General features: G+C 43.5%; 1 non-coding gene across 1 annotated transcript; it reads left to right on the top strand.

The window, feature by feature from the left end:
- The first annotated feature begins 11963 nt into the window (after positions 1-11963).
- trnam-cau (transfer RNA methionine (anticodon CAU)) lies at positions 11964-12035 on the top strand. Its single transcript has one exon. It is a non-coding gene; the product is annotated as a tRNA-Met (tRNA).
- Positions 12036-18431: the final 6396 nt, after the last annotated feature.

Below are 18431 nucleotides of genomic sequence, written 5' to 3'. Positions count from 1 at the left end.
TGCACATCCTCATGAACCCATTGTTCTTTTATCAACATTAAAGGGCCTCTAACCTGATGTCCAAACACAATTTCAAAAGGGCTGAAACCTAATGAATCCTGCACAACTTCCCTTGCTGCAAATAACAAGAAAGGAAAACCTTCATCCCAATCCCTTCCATTCTCCAGACAATAATTCCTCATCATATTTTGAAGAGTGGAATGAAACCTTTCCAAAGTTCCCTCAGTTTCAGAATGGTACGCAGATAAAGTGATCTGTTTTATTTCCAACTCATAAATTATCTGCTGAAACAACCCAGACATAAAGATATATCTTTGACAACTCTGAATCACTCTCGGTAATCCAAAAAAGGTGAAAAATCTTTCCAGAATCTTTACCACAATTGTGGCTTTAATATTCCTTTATGGTCTAGCCTCTGGAAATCTTGATGCTGTACACATAATAAGTACTGATTCCCAGACATAGTTTTAGGCAGGGGACCTACACCATCCACAATAACCCTTGTGAAATGTTCCTCAACAACAGGAATAGGTTACAATGGATCCACTGGAGAACCCTGCTTAGGTTTCCCCACAACATGACAAAAATGACATGTCTGGCACCAATTTGCAACATCCTTCCTCAAACCAGGCCAGAAAAATGGTCTCAAAATCTTATCCATGGTTTTCCTTACACCAAGATGACCACCCAAAGGTGTACTGTGGTCTAGATTCAATATTTCATTCTGGTTATTTCAAGGAAGAACCACCTGATGAATTACACACCCACCCCCCCACTCTTCATTAGCTGGAATATCAAGACGTCTCCATTTTCTCATCAACAATTCACCTTTTTAAGTAATATCCCTAAATCATTTCTTTATTCTCCTGTTCACTTATGCTTTATTCCATAAGACAACAAGATCTATTTCTTTTTTCTGTTGCTGAATCAATGTTTTCACTGACAAAGAAAAATGTTTACTCTCAAAATTACCCTGCTCTTTCAAAACTATTTCAGAAGCCCTGGGCAAGTCTCTATCAACTGCATTTTCCTCAGCTCTCATCACTTTCTAAGTCACAGAACTTGTTACAGCACATACAGGATATATCTCACAATCCTTTTCAACCTCATCCTTACCAGGCTGATCTTTATCCTCTGCCAAATCATTCCCTAATAAAAATGACACCCACTGCATAGATAACTTTGAAATTACTCCTACTACAACAGGTCCTTTAAATAATTCTGAATTGACCATAGTATTGTGAAGAAATATTGACTCTACCACACCTCCAACCCCTTTAATCAAAGTGTCTCCCCTGTGTCAGTCCTTTGATCCAGACTTAAAATACTTTCCAAGAACAATGACTGAGCAGCCCCAGTGTCTCTAAGAATTTTAACTGGAACCTGTGATTCTCCCACTTTTACTGAAACCAAGCCCTCTGACACAAAAGGTTTGAAAACATCCATGACACCCTTTACAGGTTTGGAACATCTGCTATCCTTAAATTCCACTCTTTGAATACATGTTTCTGGTAAAACCTCCTTTTCTTGTCTCTTTTCAATACTAGACAATTCACAATAACAGGTCCAGGTTTCTTACAAAAATGACATACAAATCCAGAAGTTCTGTCCTTTCCCACCTTACCTTCATCTTTTCTCTTAATATTCTCTCCAGACTTAATTTCAAGTTTACTCGTCTGCTCCACACTAACCCGATGAACAGGCTTATTCATCTTTTACACATTAACTTTCTGAAAATTCCGAGTATTCTGAAATACACCTTGGTGAAGTCGGGCAAATTTGTCTGCTAATTTAGCCATTTGCCACCACGTCCCCATATCTCTCTCATCCAGGTATAATTTAATCCCATTTGGAACACACCTTTTAATTTCCTCAATGAACATCAATTCTCTCAATCTGACAAAATCATCATTTATTCCTTTTGAGGCGCACCAATGGTCAAAACAGACAGATATTTTCAGAGTGAAATCCACACAAGATTAATTCCATGATTCCATAAAACTCCTACATTTTTGTCTATATGCTTCTAGAAACAACTCATAAGCTTTCAATACTGCTTGTTTAACAGGATCATAATTTGCCACTTGCTCTGTAGTCAAGCTAGAGGATGCAATTTGTGCTTTTCCCTTCAATACACTTTGGAACATGAGAGACCATTTTTCTTTTGGCTATCGATAGACGTCAACAATCCATTGCTGATGGCCTAAAACTATTTACAAAAGAACCAATCCGACCATCATTTTCACCACAAACACGTTTCTTTCGAGCTCCAACCATAGCACTAACACTAACCCTCCTAATATGAATACCCTTCCCCAGACCATATGCAATTCTAAACCTCAATTTGGGCCTACCATTTATTTCAGCCACCTCAAGACTAACAGTCGATACAATCTTAGCCTCAGAGTGAGCCTCAAACTCAAACTGTGCTTTTATAGGAGCCCTACCCACAGTAGCACAAACTATATCCTATGTTATTACTCTTGGGTTTATTCTTTTATATTGTACCTTGTACAAGGCACAAGGACTGCCTAAAGAAATCTCTTGGTGCCTGCCACATTGACCACCGCCAGTTGGCTGATATCGCCTCAAACCGTGCATCTTGGCGCCTCATAGTTCGGCGGGCAGCAACCTCCTTTGAAAAAGACCACAGAGCCCACCTCACTGAAAAAACACAAAGGAAGAAAAATCCAACACCCAACCCCAACCAACCAATTTTCCCTTGGAAACGCTGCAACCGTGTCTGCCTGTCCCGCATCGGACTTGTCAGCCACAAACGAGACTGCAGCTGACGTGGACATTACCCCTCCATAAATCTTTGTCCGCGAAGCCAAGCCAAAGAAAGAAGAATTCTTTTATCTATAATTATCCTAACAGGTGGATTTACCTTCTATACATCTAACTTATCCCAAGAAGCCATCTGATTAATTCTTCCAAGCTAAACCCTTGCCATAATATGATATATCTCAACACTAGGAGAAACCATTTGAGCCCCCTCTGCTCCCACGCAAGGAGAATCAGAACAAGCTTCAGGTTTTAATATAGAATACGCTGCAGGACCCTTCACCCTATTCTTCTTCACAGAATAAACAGATCTTATTAAAAATATTGCTGCTCTGGCCCATGGTAGACATATCGGCTCCAGAGCTTTAGAGGAGTACCCAAAAGACTTCACTAATGGATTGTTGTTTACAAAAGGCAATAGGTGATAGAGCACATTGGAGCCACTGTCTTCTGGAAGAGAACTTTCTATTCTGAGACGGTCATGTGATTTTGCATGCAGAGAGAATCAAACAAGATTTCTCTCAGAGATCACTTGTGCAGTCTTTCAGCCAGCAGACAGCAGCTGGGACTCGAACAGTACAAGCTGGCTAGCTTAAGGAAAGCCCAGTTGTAAGACGACCTAGTCAAACCCCTTGTGGTTCTTGCAAGAGGAGAGGACTGGCTGTCTAATGTTTCACTTGGAATAAGGGAAACAAAAAGGAACTCTTGTGTTGACCTGAAAGAAAGATGTTATCATCTGGAGAACACTGAAGGGGCAAGTTTCGTCAGCAAGATACTGAAGTGGATGATTAAAAAGGAACAACATATCTCTCTCTGAAAACCAACAAGAACCTTCCTGAGTGGTAACCATTTACCTTTCAAGTGTCAAAGTCTGGTGAACTTTCTAAATGTTACATTCTGTGCACAGTATAAGAATGACCTTCAACCCGTTGTTACGGGGTCCAGAAGACCCTAATAACCAGAAGCAATAGATATGCACCAACACAGGGTCACTTAAACAAAGGTAGTTTTTAATTACAATTGAATAAGAAAACAGAATTAAACTTTAACTTATAACTTATCCAACTTCCTTAACCTACCTAACCTACTTAATCCCCCCTCTAGTACTAAGCGCAGGTGTGTCTAATGAATATTTAAGATTTGAAAAGTTCTTTGGATCACAATCCAATCTCTCGGGTTGCAGGCAATTCTTGTAGAAGTTAACATTAACAAAGTTCACTTGGCTTTGGTGTTTAACAGGCAAATGGTTACCACTATGGAGGGTTTTTGCTGGTTTTCAGAGGGAGATTCCTTTTCCAGGACATCCCAACTGATTCCTTCTCAATCTGTCTTGCTGACGAAACTTGCCCTCTTCAGGTCTTTCTTTCAGGTCACCTTTCAGCCGCCAGTCTTCTACTTTGACCAGACAGCCTTTCAAAGTCTGCCAGCTTATCCTTCTGGCATTGATTTCTGTCTCTCTCTCTGTTTCACCCCTGTGAGAAGCAGAGGTGCCTTCACAGATTTCACTCGAGACAAAAATTGAGAAAAGAGAACATTTATTTTACAACAATGCAAAGTTGGGTGCGTCCCCTTACCCTGGGAATACACACAGATACTGGGATTACCCAACTTTTTATACATTCCATTTCAGTACAGAGGTACCTTCCCCCTTAACATTCTTCTGCCTCCTGGATTGGTTTAGCATTCGGTAATGCTGCCTAGGTGTATTCTAACATCTTATCAGTTTATGTGCCTTTCTGCAAACTTGTTTCCCAGGAAGTGTCATGTCTTTGATCTTACTCATTAATCAACCCCCAGGACTTTGCTAAATCGATCTACTTGCTATCCTGTTTTTGAAGACCCCTATTGTATTCTTCTTGCTCAATCCTTCCTCATATTCCATTCTTACTTCACCCTTATTTAACCCATCATAATTCATTCTTAATTAGCACTTGCTTGACTCCCCACATTCCATTATCGCTTACACACCCTCGCTCTCTGAGAGCAAAACTGTTCTCCTCTGCCTACAAAGATCATATGCTCTCCCAGTCAAGCTGCTCTCGATTCTTTGTTGCCTCTTGCAAAAACATTCTGCAAATGTCCTGCAAATATTCTGTGTTTTAAAATGTGTGTGTGCAAACTGCTCTAACAATTCCTCCCAAACCACCTCTAAATACCCTGTCAGACCTTCCTCCTTTAATGGGAATTTTAACACGAGTTAAATTTAGTTATAACTAAACAGTCTTTAAATCACTAAACAGATAACAAGACACAATATATAACATGTTTTCATAACACGTAACATGTAATTCAATTTCAAGAGTTTTTCTATAAATGAGCAATTTTAACACCTTGACAAACAATCGGCAATCACATTATTTACACCTCTGATATGGTTAATTTGCAGATCATATTCTTGTAATATCAAACTCCAGTTTAACAATCTTCTGCTTTTATTCTTCATTTTATTCAAATCACTCGAGGATTGTGTTCAGTGAATATAACAATTTGTTCATGAGAGGTACCAAGATATACGTCAAAATTCTGCAGAGCAAATATGATCGCTGACAGTTCTTTTTCAATAGTGGAATAGTTCTTTTGATGAACATTGAATTTTTTTGAAAAGTAGGCAACTGGATGGTCAATTTCATTATGTTTTTGCAATAAAACTGCACCTGCTGTTCCCTCACTGGCATCCACTGCTACAGAAAATGGTCTGTCAAAATCAGGAGATTTTAACACAGGGCAATGGCATAGCGTCTCCTTTAGATTTTCTAACGCTGCCTGACAATATTAAGTCCACACAAATGTTTCCCCTTTCTTCAAACGATTGGTTAAAGGAAAAGCAACCTGAGCAAAATTTATGCAAAATTTCCTGTAAATTCCTGCCATTCCTAAAAACTTTCTCACTGCTTTCTTGCCATTGAGCAAAGGAAACTCAGAAATTGCATTCACCTTAGCTTGAATAGGTGCAACTTTGCCATGGCCAACTACATAACCCAAATATGTCACAGCGGCATTTGCAAATTGACTCTTGCTAAATTAACAGTTAAGTTTGCTTTGGATAATCTTGCAAACAATTTGTCCAATTGCCTTAGATGTTCTTCCCATGGGTCACCTTTTGTGACCAAGTCGTCAACACAAACATCTGTATGTGTTAACTCTTGGATTCCAGAATTAATCATCCTCTGGAATGTTGCAGGGGCATTTTTCATGCCAAAAGGTAACACATTTGTGTATTTCAAAAGTAATTCTTTCAAATGCATCTGTTCTAATCTGGCCTAATCCAAATTTTCCAAAATGGTTGCGTTAGACAGGCACACAGGAACCATGGTTTCTTTAAGGTTACCCTCACAAGATTCTGTTTTCATAATCTCATGATCCACCACTTCCTCCACTCTCTCAACAGCCAACACCTCTGATACAGATAGTTCTCCACAACCCTTATTCTCATAATAAAATTTCATTAACAATTCACCCTCCGAGTCATATCCACAAGCCACTTTTTAATCTCCTGTTCAGTTACTGCTTTCTCACTGAAGCTAACAAGATCTGCATCTATTTTCTGTTGTTGAATTCACTCTTCCCTTGACAAAGAGAAATCCTTCCTCTCACATTGACCCTGCCCTTTCAGAAGAACTGGGCAAATCTCTATCAACTGGATTTTCTTCAGCTGTCATCGTTTCCTTTAGACCGAGTTACCGAACATGCAAGATGTATCTCACCATCCTCTCTGACCACATCCTTAGTAGGCCGATTTGTCAATCTTAAAACTGTCCCAACTTTATCCTTTGTCAAATCATTCACCAACAAAAATGAGACACCTTTGACTAATTTTGAATTTAGCACAACCTTGTGAAGCGATATTGACTCTACCTCACCTCCAACACCTTTAATCAAAGTTGTCTCCCTTGTGTCAGTCCTTTGATCCACAGTTAAAACACTTTCTAACAACAATGACTGAGCAACCCTAGTATTAAATGGAACCTGTAGTTCTCCTTCATGAAAAGCAGGCAATAAATTTACCTCTCACCTATCCAAAAACCTCTCCCCAGGAGTTACACCCTCAGTTCTCATACTTACTTTTATCTCCAGTCTTAACTTCTCCAATTGAAACTCTCTGTCCCTTTCAGCTATCTCGAACTCACATTTCCTCTGTTTTCCTGCATCCTCTGCCACATATACCATTTTTCCTCTTTCTTCCTGCACCCTCCATTTCTCCAATTCCAATTCAAAACTTCTATTCTCTAGAAAATCTTCGGTCTTTCTGAACAAATTTACCCTCACCTATCTCAGATTTCACTATAATCCTCTGTATTTGTACTTTTCTCATCCAATATTTAACTTCAGCAATTCTCAGTGCCTCAGAAATAGCCACCAGTTCCTCTTTTCTCCTGCTCTTCAGGTGATGGTTGTAACAAGAATGTATCAACTTCCATTGGTGCTCTTTTTCCAGGCACCAGCTCTAAGTTCGCTTGCTAAAATAGCAAAAATTCCAGACACAATAGCTTGCAAAAAAAACCGATCGACTAATAAATCAATGTTCAAATCCAAAACGACGAACCCCCATAAAATTTTACGGAGTCCAGAGGACCCAAAATCCAGCAGCAATAGATATGCACCAACACAGGGTCACTTAAACAAAAGTAGTTTTAAATTACAAATGAACAAGAAATCTTAACTTAAACCTTAACCAACTTCCTTATCCTACCTAACCTACTTAATCTTCCCTCTAATACTAAGCGCAGGTATGTGTAATGTGATCTTTGGATCACATTCCAACCTCCCTGATTGCAGGCAATTCTTAAACTGTCCACAGAAGTTAGAATTAACAAAGTTCACCCGTCTTTGGTGCCTAACAAGGCAGATAGTTACCACTCAGGAGGGTTCTTGCTGGATTTCAGACAGAGATTCCTTTTCCAGGACATCCGCAACTGATTCCTTCTCAATCAGTCTTGCTGACGAAACTTGCCCCCTTCAGGGTTCTCCAGATGATCCTCTTTCTTTCAGTTCACCTTTCATTCCACCAATCTCCTCCTTTGACCTGGTAGCCTTTCAAAGTTTGCCAGCTTTGTCCTTCCGGATCTGATTTCTGTCTCCTCTCTCTCTGTTTCACACCCTCCCTCTCTGAGGGCGAAACTGTTCTCCTCTGCCTGCAAAAATCACATACTCTCCCTGGCAAACTGCTCTCGATACTTTGTTGCTTCCTGCAAAAAGCATTCTGCAAAAGTCCTGCAAATATTCTGTGTTTTAAAATGTGTGTGCAAGCTGCTCTAACCATTGCTCCCAAACTACCTCTACATACTCTGTCACACAGTGAACTTGGAGGAATGAGAAGTGAGATTGGACTGTGAACCAAACAACCTTTCTGAACTTACACACACATTACATACACGTGCGTTTAGAAATAGAAGGAGCTTTTCTTTTGTTAATTAACTCAATAGAGATAAGTTAAACTTTGATTTATTTTTATGTTTCCAGATAATTAAAAGCAACTTTTGTTTAAGTAACCATTTGTCTTGGTGAATATCTATTGCTGCTGGGTTTTGGGGTCTTCTGGGCTTTTAACATCTAAAACAGTACATTGCCTTCTTTCTGGGACAGCTATCCCTCTCAATGGAACACCTTCCAAATTCCCTCTGGGCCACCCCTGCCCCTTTCTGGGAGACCGGTCCCTCTCTCTCTGTCTCATTCTGGTACATCTCCGTGTCTTCCTCTCTCTCCCATTCTGGCACATCTCCCTGTCTCTCTGGCACACCACTCCCTCCTTCTCCCTCTCTGGCATCCCACTCTTCATCTCTTCTTCTCCCTTTCTGACAACCCTCTCTCCCTGTCTCTCTGGCACCCCTCTTTCCCTGTCTCTCTTGCACCCTTCTCCCCTCCTATTGGATGAGGTTTTTCTGATTATTTTATTTGTGATTTTCCAGCCTCGAACTCAGTTTCCAACTTTATCCGTGTCAATGTTCACATGGTCGGCCTTGACCACAATTCACATTGTCCATTTGATGCCGTCTCTGGAGAGTTCAAGCACTTTGTATCTCCCTTCCTCCTCAAACCCTTTATTCAACCCTGGACCTTTAACTCATCGTAATTACACAGGACACTGAAGATGTTCACAGCAAAGGGACGGATCGTAGGTCAGGATTTTGTGGGTTATCACAGCTCGGCGGCCAGAGGTCGAGCTGTTTCATATCCATGACTTTACCTGGTGGGGATGAGTTGGGCCCCCCCTGCCCCTTCCTACAACATTAGGGTGGGGCGGTGAGACATAACTGTCTACTTATAGTCATGTTCCCATGGATTTGTGCAGGAATCTTTGTCAAGGTGGGAGCAATAAGCAGGCAGGGGCCTGAATGAAAAGGCAGGTGAGGGAAGAAGGGGCAAGGAGAGGAGCACAGACCAACAGGTGACCATAAGATATAGCAGCAGAAGTAGTTCATTCGGCCCATCAAGTCCATCCCGCCATCCATCATGAGCTGATCCATTTTCCCCCTCAGCCCCACTCCCCTGCCTTTTCACCATAAACTTTCATGATTTTTTTAAAATTTAGGCATGCAGCACGGTAGGAGGAGATGACACCCGACAGGTCCGTCCCACCCAATTTTCACCCCATTATCCTTCAATTTCCCATTTATTCTGAAGGGTGGGAGGAAACCCACATAGACACAGGGAGAATGTACAAATAACTTACAGACAGAGCTGATTCAAACCCAGTCCCGTTCGCTTGTGCTATAAGAGTGTTGCACTAACCGCTCACCCAATCCATATCCCTTCATCCCCCTCTCATCCAGGGTCCTGTCTAAATTTTACTTAAATGCCATAATCAAGCCAGCATTAACCACTTCAGCTGTCAGCTCATTCCACTCTCCCACCACTCTCTGTGCAAAAAATTACCCCAAAAGTTTCCATTCACAATATCACCTTTCACCCTTGACCCATGCCCTCTTGTTGGTGTGTCAAATATACTCAGTGGGTTAAAAGCCTGCTTGCATTTATTCAATCTACACCATTGATAATACTGTGTCCAATGAAGCAGAGTTGTGCAGCGGAAGCGTGCTGGGCCCATAACCCAGACGTCGATGGATTGAAACCATCCTCTGCCTGTTATTCTTTGGGACCCATGGTTGGTGTTGAGGTTAGCACAACTCTTTTACGGTGCCAGATACTAGGCCCGGGTTTCAAATCACACGCTGTCTGTAAGGAGTTTGTACGTTCTCCCTGTGTCTAAGTGGTCTTCCCCAGGGTCTCTGGTTTCCTCCCATCGTTTGAAACGTAGCGGGAGTGCAGTTTAATTGGGTGTAAATTGGGTGGAACGGACTCATGGGCCGATGGCCTGTTACTCCTCTTACATATACAAATCTATCATCCTGAATCGTTGTCTGGCTTTTACTTCCGATGGAAGCTGTGCGACCTGTTGGGGTTCCCCAGTGGGTGGAAGGTCACAGCAGTGTCAACCTTTGGTGGATGCTGTCTCCCCCTACTGGTCTCTGCCATCCCTGCAGGGTAATGGCTGATTGAAAGGGTGATCCAAAGAGGTTCTTTCCAATATAAACTTTATATTTAAATATTTACATTTAGATATACAGCGTGGTAACAGCCCCTTGTGACGCACAAGCCCGAGCCACCCAATTACTCCTGTTACAGGATATGTTAGAATTTTTATGGATTAAATATGTCTTCAAAAGTATTTGATTGTCGGGGTTTGATTTAAGTTACTCTTCACGAACAGTGTAACGTTTCGCAAAAGGCATCGCATTTAAAATGGATCAACTTTGCTGAAGTGAGACATTGTGTCACCAGTGACATTGTAGAGAAAATGGAACTGCTTGGAGTGGACTTCAACCGGAGGGGCAAATGGCACATCATGTTGATCATGTGCGGGCTCAGATACTGATAATATCTTTCGAAAATTGAGTATGGGCGCCGATAAGAGGTCTCTTCGATTTTACAAGTGGGGATGAAAAAACTGACAGCTGATTTCTCTTTTGGAGAGAGAGTGAAAGAGAGAGAAAGAGTGAGAAGGAGAGTGAGAATGATAGAGAAGGAAAGAGAGAGAGAGAGAAGTCAGTTGCAGAGTATCTGTTGAGGCTGCAAAATGACAAGCTGGCAGCTTGGGAAAAAACACCATTTTGAAGACGGATTGTGGATTCTGAGTTCAGCCTGTTGAAAAACTTTATAGTCCTGACAAGACGAAATTGCTGGCAAGAATGTTTGTCCTGAAATAAGGGAAACAAGAGGAACTCTGTGGTGACCTGGAAGAAGAGATTATCGTTTGAAAATCCCAAATGGGGCAAGTTTCTTCGGCAAGACATTGAAGTGGCTGATTGGAGGAAATCAGTTTGTGTGTGTTCAATGAGCAACAAATGCCTCTCTGAAGCGAAGAAGAACCTTCCTGAATGGTAACCACTTAACTTTAGGCACCAGATTCTGGTGGAAATTTTAAAGGTTAAATTCTGTGTACAGTATGAGAATTGCCTAATACCGGTGAACTTGGAGAAGGGAAACGTGATTGATTGGACAGTGAACCGGAGAACTTTCTTGAACATGTACCCTTTACATACATGTACACTTAGAACTAGAAGGGGGTTAATTTAGGTTAAGTTAATAGTAATAAGTATTAAATGGATCTTGTTATTATGTTTAAAGGAAATTAAAACCATCTTTTGTTCAAGTAACCATTGTATTGGTGAATTTCTATTCCTGCTGGGTTTTGGGGTCCTCTGGGCTCATAACACATCCAATTAACCTCCACCCTTGGCAGGTTTTGAACGGTGGGAGGTAACTGTAGCACATCAAAACTGCCTATACAGACACGGGGAGAAGGTACAAACATTTTAACGACAGCGGTGATTCGAACCAAGGTCCTGAATGCTGGCGCTCTCAGTGTTGCACTATTCGCTAGTCTCACCGTGCCTCCCCTTTACATTTGAACCCAGTCCATATCCCTTCATCCCCATCTCATCCTAAATGTCCAAATTTTAATGAAGTGTTAAATTCAAGCCAGCATTCAGCACTTCAGCTGGCAGATCATTCAACACTCCCACCACTCTCTGAGTGAAGTTCCCCGAAAGATCCCTTTCAAAATTTCACCTTTGACCCTTGACCCATGCCCTCTGGTCCTTGTGTCAAATATACTCAATGGGTAAAAGGCCTGCTTGAATTTATTCAATCGACACCACTGATAATTCTTTGTAGAATTTAGCAGAGTGGCGCAGCGGAAGCGTGCTGGGCCCATAACCCAGAGGTCGATGGATCAAAACCATCCTCTGCTAGATATTCTTTGGGAATATGTCAAGGTTAGCATATCACTTTTACAGCGCCAGAGTCTGGGTCCATGTTTCGAATCACGCGCTCTCTGTAAGGAATTTGTACGTTCTCCCCATGTCAGAGTGGTTTTCCCCACGGTCTCTGGTTTCCTCCCACCATTTGGAAAGTATAGGGGGTGATGTTGCGATGATGTTTAAAGGAAATTTAAAGCAATGTTTGTTTAATTAACCATTGTCTTGGTGAATTTCTATTCCTGCTGGGTTTTGGGGACCTCTGGGCTCATAACACATCCAATTAACCTCCACCCTTGGGACGCTTTCAACTGTGTGAGGAAACTGGAGCTCCTGGATGATCCTTACACAGTCATGAGGAGAGTATACAAACACCTTACAGGCAGCACCGATTCAAACCCAGTCACGTTCGCTGGCCCTCAAAGAGTGATGCACTAACAGTTAAAGTAACCGTACAACAGCTGTCCATATGAACCTAATCCATTTCCCTTCATTCCCCTCTCATCCAGGGATTGGTCCAAATTTTACTTAAATGTCATAATCAAGCCAGTTTTAACCACGTCAGGTGGCAGCTCGTTCCACACTCCCACCATTCTCTGCAGGAAAATGTTCCCCCGAATGTTTCCTTTCAACAATTCACTTTTCACCCTTGACCCATGCCCTCTGGTTCTTGTGTCACCTAAACCTGCTTACATTTGTACTGCTCATAATTCTGTATCCATGAAAGCAGAGAGGCGCAGAGGAAGCGTGCTGGGCCCATAACACAGAGGTTAATGAATTAAAACCATCCTCTGCTAGATATTCTTGGGAGCCATGGTTGGTGTCGAGGTTAGCACAACAATGTTACAGCACCAGAGACTGGACCAGGGGCTCGAATCATGCGCTGTCTGTAAGGAGTTTGTACGTTCTCCCCATGTCTGAGTGGGTTTTACCCAGCGACTCAGTTTAATACGTACTGGGGGTGTAGGCTAATTGGGTGTAAATTGAGTGGCACAGACTCGTGGGCCGAAATGGCCTGTACATCTAAATCTATCAGCCTGGCTCGTCGACTGCCCTTCACTTCTGATGGAGGCTGCCGGATCTGCTGGGTTTCCCCAGTGTGGGTTGCGGCACTGTATTGTAAACCTTTGTGGTGTGCTGCGTCCCCTACTGGGTTCTCGCAGTACTACATGGCCGTGGCAGATTGAAAGGTTGAACCAAATTGGTTGTTTCCATGTTAAACGTTATAAATATTTAAATTTAGACATACAGTGCGGTAACAGGCCCTTCAGCCCTTGAGCCTGTGCCACCCAATTACACCCAATTAACCAACTAACCCGGTTCATTTTGAATTATGTGAGGAAACCTGAGAACCCAGACAAAACCTATGCAGTCACAGTTGGAATGTGGAAACTCCATTCAGACGGTCGTGATTCGAACCCTGGTCAGGACACTCTCGATAAAACTGCTGTAGAAAGTTGACCTGATGCTGGCCGGTCACCTTCCCTACTTCAGTCTATAAGGAATTGAAGTTTCGGTTGTACTTTCCTGACAAGTGAGGAGATGTTGTGTGTCCAGGATCGGTCTCTTGTTCAGTGAACTCCAAGGAAATTGGTGTCCTCCACTCTCTCCACTACAGAGTTGTTGATGTGTAGTGGAGGGTGGTCGGTCCTCGTCCTCATGAAGTCGACAATTGTGTCCACATTGAGACACTCACCTTAATTCATGAGATTTTCCATCCCTTCTCTGTGGTACGACCCGTCGTTATTGTTGACTAGGACAACTACTGACGTGTCATTTGCAAACCTGATGACACTGTTGGAGCTGGAGGCCATCATGGTTCAATGGGACTTGATATGAAAAAGTAGTGTAGCACAGAATAGAGGGGCCGAGTGGGTTGTTTCTGTGCAGTAATTGTTCTATTGTTTTGTGGAATATCGGATGTCTAAATGTAAATGTTTTGTGTCTAATGTTTGTTTTGTGAGAAGTGGAGTCTCCGATAAAAAACCAAGGGATGTGTTTTGAATGAAAGTGCAGTGTTTTTATAAAACAGAAAAGGTTATATTTGTCAAAATTTGTGGTGTTTTTGGATACAAACCACAACTTTTTTCTACAGTAATGTATGCAGTTTTCATGTAAATACCCCAAACTGTGAATCACAAATTGAGACAATGAGATAAAGGAGCAGAGGTAGGTCATTCGTCCTGTCGAGTCTGCTCCACCATTCCATCATGAGCTGAACCATTCTCCCACATCCCCACTCCCCTGCTTCTCCACTCAACCTTGGTACCCTGACTGTTCAGAGAGCTGGGAGTGGAAGAACATGGCAGCACTGCCGGTCTTTCTGTATGGACAGAGCTGTCACAGACCCACGGAGAGTGGAAACACAGCACTCTATTATGGGCTCCTACCATGCGGTCCAAATGTGGTTGGATCCGAACAGACTTTAAATGGACTGTAAAATGACCTGGCAGTGGTTTTATTTAAAAATACTGCAGCCGCGGGGACGGCCTCCTGGATCACAGGACCTATGATCGGCAACAGCCAGGAGAGGCTACCGACTCTAGGGAAGCAGAGGACTGGCACAGGGCACTAGAAAATGGGGAGCCCACCCCCTGGTTGAAGAAGGAGATGCAGAGGAGGTGACTCATGGGACGGTGACCACAGCGGCAGACCAGACAGGGATTCTGCGGTTGAACACACAGGCCGCGGATGATTCGGGACTAGGAACCTACTCTGGCTGCGGGCGAATGTGGTCAAGGGATTCACACCGGGCCACGGACTGCAGGAGTCTGGCTCGAGACTGACTGAAGGTACCTGAACCAGGAGGTGCGAGGGTGCAGAGGTCACTGAAGGGCTTCTAATCGTGGTGGGGATTCGGATCGGGACCTCAAGCGGCTGATGGTTGGATTGGACTCTGTCTGGCTACAGGGGCTGGTGGGAGGGTTGGAGGTGAATTGAAGGACACTCAGTGACGCTCATCGAACTCTCATTTACTTCTCTTTCTCTGACTGGAAGAGGCGCTTCAGGCAATTTCAGTCGATGGCCAAACTGTCTGCCCTACAGCAGACGAAAAGCAAATTTGAGTAATATTGCACTGACTTCATGACATGACAATAAATTGAATCTTAACTCTTGGAAATGTAAGAGAGATATCTGACCCTCTGTTTTATATACACAGAGAGTGGTGGTGCCTGGAATGCATTGCCGAGGGTGGTGATAGAGGCTGGTACAATAGGGACATTTAATACTCTTTCACAGGCAGATGTAAAGATAATAGAGGGTTATGGGTGTGAAGTGGGGAGGGGTTAGATTGTTATGGAGTAGGTTGACATCGGTCAAAACAACATCGTGGCTAAAGGACTGGTCTGTGCCTTGTTCAATACTGTTGGGCTCATAAGGAATATTCCAACAATGGCAGTCTGGATGGTGATACAGATGGGGAAAGATGTGAGCTTCACTGAGGCCCCCTCTTCCCAACAAGGGTTGGGCACGATATACATGGCTCAATGTACGTGATACGTTCTCTCATGGTCTTGTGCTTACTTCCGACAGTAAAGGAGGGGGCTTGAGCCCTGCTTCCCTATTCCCTCCCAACAACTGATCATATCCATTGTCGTATTTTAGCAGAATCATTGCAATTAAATCCAGTATTAATTTCCAGACTTTACTGTGGCATTCCCTTAAAAAATGACGTGCTGCCACTCAGATCAGAAAGTTTCCCACCGTGGAAACAGGCCCTTTGGTCCAACTTCAGATTTATGGTCAGAGTTACGTGCAGGAAGTCACATACAACACTGAGATTCTTTTTCCTGTGGGCGAGAGAGAGTCACCATGTATTGGTCAAGCTGAAACGAACCAACCCAGTGTACGCACGGAAACAAATAAAGAACAATTGGAAACAAATGGTGCAATACAGATTCCAATTTATTGCCAAGTGCACACATGGCATCACATAAAATCCTGAGAATCATTTTTTTCCTCGGAGCCAGACACAATTACCACTTATTTGTGGTCCAAAAGAACTGTTATCAACATAAACATGTAAACAAATCAAGAACTGGAAACAAACTGGAAAAAAATTCAATCAAGTCCAAACATTCGAGCCGTTTAATGAGTCCCGATTGGGTTTGTTGTTGGATGGTGGAGGAGTAGCAGCTGTTCCTGAACCTGCTGGTGCGAGTCTCGTGGCAACTCTAGCTCTTTCCTGATGGTAGCAACGAGAACAGAGAGATGCAGAATGTTGTGAATCCTTGACGATCGCTGCTGCTCTCCGACGGCAGTGTTCCTCTAAGATGTTTTCAGTTTGGGGAGGGTTTCACTTGTAATGCCCTGGGCTGTGTCCACTAACTTTAGCAGGACTTTTCAATCAGACGTGTCGGTGTCCCAGTACCAGACTGTGATGTAGACGTTCAGCACACTTTCCACCACACATCACAGAACAATACAGTGCAGGCCCTTCGACCAACAATGATGTGCTGACCTATATATTGCTACCGAAGAAAGTACTAAACCCTGCCTACACTGTTTCCCTGCCTCCTGACTTTTACGTGTAACTGCCTCCCTGAAGCTCCTATCACAACCTCTGTATCCCTTAAAATCCGACTCCAGCTCCAGGTCCCTAACTCAGTTTGTCAGGAACTGGAGCCTGATGCACCTTTTGCACGTGTCGTCATCAGAAACAGACATGCTGTCCCTGACTTCCCACATCCGACAACCAGAGCACCGGATGCACCCTAACCACTGCCTCCATTACCAACTACAAAGTCCATTAAATTTCTTAAAGAAGCTCACCTCTCAAGGAGCAAACTCTTCCTCAGCCTCGAGGGGTTAACAAATGGGATTGTAGCACGAGTTTAACCTGCCAATTTGCGGGTTTTCTACCCGTGTAAAGGCCATTTAGGTACACTTTTAGAAACAAACTGCAGAGGTTGGAACACCACCTTGGAGGTGGATTGTCGACCTGTGTATATGCACCATGTAGCTGCTGCTTGTCAACATGTTACGATCATGGGGGCCCAGGTAGGTATTGACGTCAACACTTGTGTGCAATGGCCGTCTTCCTTACCCATAAACATGCATGCTGCTGGAATGCCAGAGCGGTTGCAGCCACATGGGGGATTATGGGTAAGGACGGTCATTTCTCCTGTTCCAACTCCGTTCCCCTCCTGCCCCCTCCATCCCAATAGCCCCCTCCACTTCCCACTGGCCTGACCGCGTTAGCCTGCCGGCCCAAGAGTGCTCTCACTCCATGATCATCCCAGCCCCACACCTCCCCCATCCACCCCGATACACCCACACCCCGGCCACTTGCCGCTTGGAGGCCAACACAGGGAAAAGGGAATTCCCTGCATGGCCCCAGTGATGCGGTGAGTGCATGGCATGTCTCACAACATGCCTTTGAAGAGGGGGGGTGCGCCCCTAAATTGCCCCTTCAATAACAACGTAAGTGAGGTGTAACACATTCACCACGTCACCAGAGGCCCAGCAGGGAATCCCGTTCCTCGTGTTGGCCTCCAAAACAATAAGTTGCCAGGGTGGGTGCAGGATGCTGTTGGGACTGGAGTGATGTTGAGTTGGAATGCTGTTAGGGCTGGAGGATGAACACAGAATCAGGCCCAAGTGGCAATGCTGTCGATGCTGGGGCAGAACGCTGTCAAGACCTTGGGGAGGAATGTTGACTGGGTCGGGGGAGTGGGACTGCTATCGTGCCAGCAGAGAAACACTGTTGGACCGGTGGAGAGTGTGGAGTGTGTTGTCAGAGGAGCCTATAGTTGTCCGGTGGGGAATGGCGTTGAAGCAGGAGCAATGGCCGACTTCTTACCCTTAATCCACCATGCTGCTGGTACCGTTCTGGTGTTCTCGTGGTGTGAAGGTTTATGTGTAACCATGCAAGCATCGAAGTAATTTTCTAACTGGGCAGCCATGATCGCTTACAAATTGACCAGAAGCAGCTACACAGTACGTGTACATGGGGCAATAATCCCCCTCCAATGTGGTTTGACAACCTGTGCAATTTTTTAAAATTCTACCCACAAATTGGCTTGTGCACAGGTAGAAATCATGCCAAATTGGCAGGTTAAACTCCTGTTACCATCCAATTTGTGAACCCCTACTGTTCAACCCTGAGTTCATTTTAAAGGCACTTTAAAACACTTAAAGACATTTTGGCACCCAACAGGCCCATCTCACTCACCTCTCTCACCCTCCTCCTAGTCAGTCAATGACCCGAGAAGATGGAATCCGCAGAAATTTGCCAGAGTTTCTGGTATAATTTCTATCCTCCACAAACTCTCTGCACCTTTGGGGTCTACGTGTTCCAGGGCTGGTACAATTGATGGTTGTTTGAAACAGGAGGATTCTGTAATGTAATATTTGTAGATTTAGTTAGGAGATAAATTGGTAAAATTA

The sequence above is a fragment of the Narcine bancroftii genome, chromosome 4, assembly GCF_036971445.1.
Source record: "Narcine bancroftii isolate sNarBan1 chromosome 4, sNarBan1.hap1, whole genome shotgun sequence".
NCBI lineage: Eukaryota > Metazoa > Chordata > Chondrichthyes > Torpediniformes > Narcinidae > Narcine > Narcine bancroftii.
This window is presented reverse-complemented; position numbering and strand designations above follow the sequence as displayed.